The sequence below is a fragment of the Ornithorhynchus anatinus genome, chromosome X1, assembly GCF_004115215.2.
Source record: "Ornithorhynchus anatinus isolate Pmale09 chromosome X1, mOrnAna1.pri.v4, whole genome shotgun sequence".
Taxonomy (NCBI): domain Eukaryota; kingdom Metazoa; phylum Chordata; class Mammalia; order Monotremata; family Ornithorhynchidae; genus Ornithorhynchus; species Ornithorhynchus anatinus.
The window spans coordinates 46,907,641-46,911,746 of record NC_041749.1 but is presented as its reverse complement, the minus strand read 5'-3'; the positions used below and the strand labels follow the sequence as shown (position 1 = coordinate 46,911,746).

Sequence of the window (4,106 nt, the reverse complement as noted above, 5' to 3'; positions counted from 1 at the left end):
GAGGGCTTAGTCAGGGAAGGCCCCTTTAGAGAAAGTTGCTTTCCATAAAGCTTTGAAGGTGGGGAGAGTGATCCTCTGTCAGATATGAACAGGGAGGTCATTCCAGGCCAGAGGCAGGATGTGGGTGAGTGGTAGGCAGTGAGATAAATGAGACTGAGGCAGAGTGAGTAGGCAGGCATTAGAGGAGTGAAGTGTGTGAAATGGGCTGTAGTAGGAGAGCAGTGAGGTAAGGTAGGAGGGGGCAAGGTGACTGAGTGATTTAAACCCAGTGGTTTCTGTTTAGCATGGAGATGAATGGGCAACTACTGGAGGCTCTTGAGGAGCGGGGAATAATAGACTGAACATTTTTGTAGAAAAATGATGCATGCAGCAAAGTGGAGTATAGACTGGAGTGGGGAGAGACAGGAGGCTAGGAGGTCAGCAAGGAGGCTGATACAGTCATCAAGCCGGAATAGTCTAAGTGCTTGGATTAACATAGTAGCAGTTTGGATGGAGAGGAAGGGGTGAATTTTAGCAATGTTCTGCAGGCTGAACTGACAGGATTTAATGACAGATTGAATATGTGGGTTGAATGAGAGAGATGAGTTGAGGATAACACCAGAGTTAAAAAGAAAGTAGGATATAACTTAATAGTGACCAGTTCTCTTTCTTTCCTAAAATTTTAAGAGTGGGGCCTTGTCTCCTTCTCTAGATCTCTAGAGGGTAGCTGGGCTGGATGTATTTGTCCTAACAACATATTTCCAAGGAAGAGCTCATTCTGCCCATTTACAAATGGAAACAGTGTGGCCTAGTGGAAAGAGCACTTAACTGGGAGCCAAGAGATGCAGGTTCTACTTCCAGCTCTGCCACTGCCCTGATGTATGGCTTTGGGCAAGTCACTTAACTTCCCAGGGGCTCAGGCTTATCCTCTGTAAAATGGGCATTGTGAGCCCAACATAAGACAAGGACTGTGGGACATAGTAAGTGCTTAATGAATGCCATAATTCATGATTCTATTAGTCTTTAGAGAAATTAGGTGACCAGCAGATGACCACACATTGTTGTAACCAGGATAGGAAGCTAGATCTAGATTTAGATCTAGCTAGAGCTAGCAGGATAGGACACTAAGATAGGAAGCCAGGATAGGAGACTAAGCTTGTTGTGGACAGTGAACATGTCTTCCAACTTGTTTTATTGTACTCTCCCAAGTGTTTAGTACAGTACTCTGCACACAATAAAAGCAGTTAATAAATATTCATTCATGCATGCATGCATTCAATCGTATTTCTTGAGCATTTACTGTATGCAGAGCACTGTACTAAACATTTGAAGAGTCTTACCTTGTTTTATACTGTTGAGTCATTTCTGACCCAAAGCGACTTTATGGACACATCTCTCCCAGAATGCCCTACTGCCATCTGCCCTCATTCTGTTAGGCTCCAAATTTCCATTTCTGAAAGGGGCAGGCCACAGGGCCTGGTCTTGCACAGAGCAAATATTCTATTAACTCTGTTAGACTCCAAATTTCCATTTCTGAAAGGGGCAGGCCACAGGGCCTGGTCTTGCGGAGAGCAAATATTCTACTAACAGAGAAAGGGTGACCCCTCTCAGGGTTGCACCTGGAGAGTTTCCAGTACTCTACCAGTCTCGACTCTGAGAGGGAGAGTCAAGTAGAGGCATACCGATTCTATTCCTAGCTTAGGCAAGGGCTAGCGAGTGGAAGGCAATCTGCTAACAAGTCAAAATTCCCTTGTGCTGGGCAGCAGCAGCATGGGAGAGAGTCAAGGGTGGGACTCAAGTTTATTGTGAGGAAGGAGGTAATGGTAAACCACTTCTGTATTTTTACAAAGAAATCTCTTTGGATACACTACCAGAACGATTGCAGTTGAAGAGTGGCATTCTGGGAGAGGTGCGTCCATGGAGTTGCTATGAGCCGGAGACGACTCGACAGCATAAACCAAACGGATAATAGTACTCATCTTCCTCATCTTCCAAAGTCCCCAAGGAGTTACCATCCCCCTGCACATCACATGGTTTATGTTCAATAATGAGAAAGCCAATTTTTGGGTATCAAAATTCATGCTCAGTGGATAGACGTCAGAATAGAAGCCTGTGAATCCAGTATTCAGCTCACCTCCGAGCTGTCCCAACAAATACTCACTGTCCAGTGACAGAGTTTTCCTCAGAGCCAAGAATAATATTTACTGATTTATTAGCTGTGGTCCCCTTTTACCACATGGAACTCAATTCCTGGAGGGAAATGGCTGCCATTCTCAAAAGAAACAATCCATTAACCCACAGATCTGAAAGTAACAAAAACCCCCCACCAGGAACTGAGATTTCCTGGAACATGGGCTGAAGTAGAAGTATTTATTGAGCACTTAGTGTTTGCAGAGAACTTCATATCAAGTGCTACAAAGTGTAAAACTGAGGAAGAAGACATAATCACTATTCTCAAGAAGTTTACAATGTAATGGGAGAGGTAGACACAAAATAATTTAAAGAAAGGAAGAACAGGATGGAAAGATAGATGTGTGGATGAGTAAATACCTAAACAATAAAATATGTAAATCAATATGTACATAAAGATGTACTAAATTGAAGGAAAGGTGTGATTTCTCATCAGTTTAATTCCTTTCTCACAGTCTTGTGTTTGGGACTAATTCACCTGGATCATTTCTATAAAAAGTGAGGTGTGAGCTTATCTCCCCTAGTGCTTTGTGTCTGAGACAGGACAGCATGTTTTCATCAAAAGGAAACCATGGTCTGCTGGTATTCAAACCTAATTCGAGGAGTAGGACATTAACCTGCACTCCTGCACTCCTACACCCATCCCAGCTAGGTTGGTTTGTCTCTCTTTTTGGCACAGTCAAGCTCCCAGCACTGTACTTTATCTGAAGAGCTCAGATAAGTCCAGGCAAGTGCAGGATACGGGGCAGACAAACCCTAACCAGACTTGACATTTAGCCTCTTGTCTGAGATGGAAAATTAAGTTGCCACTGGTGAATTCGTAACATTGACTGGTGATTGACCATGGTCCCCACTGCCCCACCTTGGGCCTGCCTGGCTGGTGGAGAGGAGAAAGAATGGGGCACAATACATATGTTCTACTAACAGCCACTGAATGCAAGGGAGAAACCATGGAGGATGCAGTGTGACTCAGGGAGGGAGATAGAACGAGAGCAACTTTCACAGGGGGAGGAAGGAGTTGGAACAGAGAAGGGTGAAATGCTATTATTATTACCATATTTGCTTAAAGCTTATTATTTGTCAGACACTGTCCTAAGCTCTGTGACAGATACAAGTTAATCAGGATGGACACATTCCCTGTCCCACATGGTGCTCACAGTCTAAGTAGGGGGAGAACAGGCATTGATGCCCCATTTTACAGATGTGGAACCTGAAGCACAGAGAAGCGAAGCAACCTGCCCAAAGTCACATAGCAGATGAGTGGCGGGACCAGGATTAGAACCTGTCCTCTCTCGCCCAGGCCTGTGCACTTTCCACTAGGCCACACAGAGCTCTACAAGCACTTGTTGTATCTGACTGAAACTCAGAGGGACTGCCAAGGCCATCGGCCTAATCTCAAAGTAAAAGCTGTCTTGGCTAATAATGCTCTGAATATGAAAATTATAGATCTTGATTATAACCCTCATGGCTTTCTCTGGTTCATCTTAGTTTGCACCAACTGGCCAGTGCTCTCACTCAGTTCAGGTTCCATAGTATTCTGGCCCTGGCGGAATGGATATCCCAGAATGTGGACGTGTTTAATCCCCACTCTGCCTTCCTCCTGCCCTGTTTTCCCAGTCCTTGGGACAGGGTGGGCTTTGGAAGGCTAATAATAATAATAATGGCATTTGTTCAGCGCTATGTGCCAGACACTGTACTAAGTGCTGGGGAAGATGCAAGGTAATTGGGTTGGCACGGGCTGTCCCACACTGGGTTCACAGTCTTACTCTCCATTGTACAGATGAAGTAACTGAGGCACAGAGAAGTAAAGTGACTTGCCCACAATCACACAGCAGTCTCAGTGGAGCTGGGGGCTGGGATTTGAGCCCAGGTCTGGCCCACCCAGCGGAGATCCCCAACATTTGGACTAGGTAAGCAGTTTATCACAGATGGTTTAT

General features: G+C 44.9%; 1 non-coding gene across 1 annotated transcript; it reads left to right on the top strand.

The window, feature by feature from the left end:
• The first annotated feature begins 1,580 nt into the window (after window positions 1-1,580).
• LOC114806717 lies at window positions 1,581-1,718 on the top strand. Its single transcript, XR_003754779.1, has one exon. It is a non-coding gene; the product is annotated as a small nucleolar RNA SNORA7 (small nucleolar RNA).
• Window positions 1,719-4,106: the final 2,388 nt, after the last annotated feature.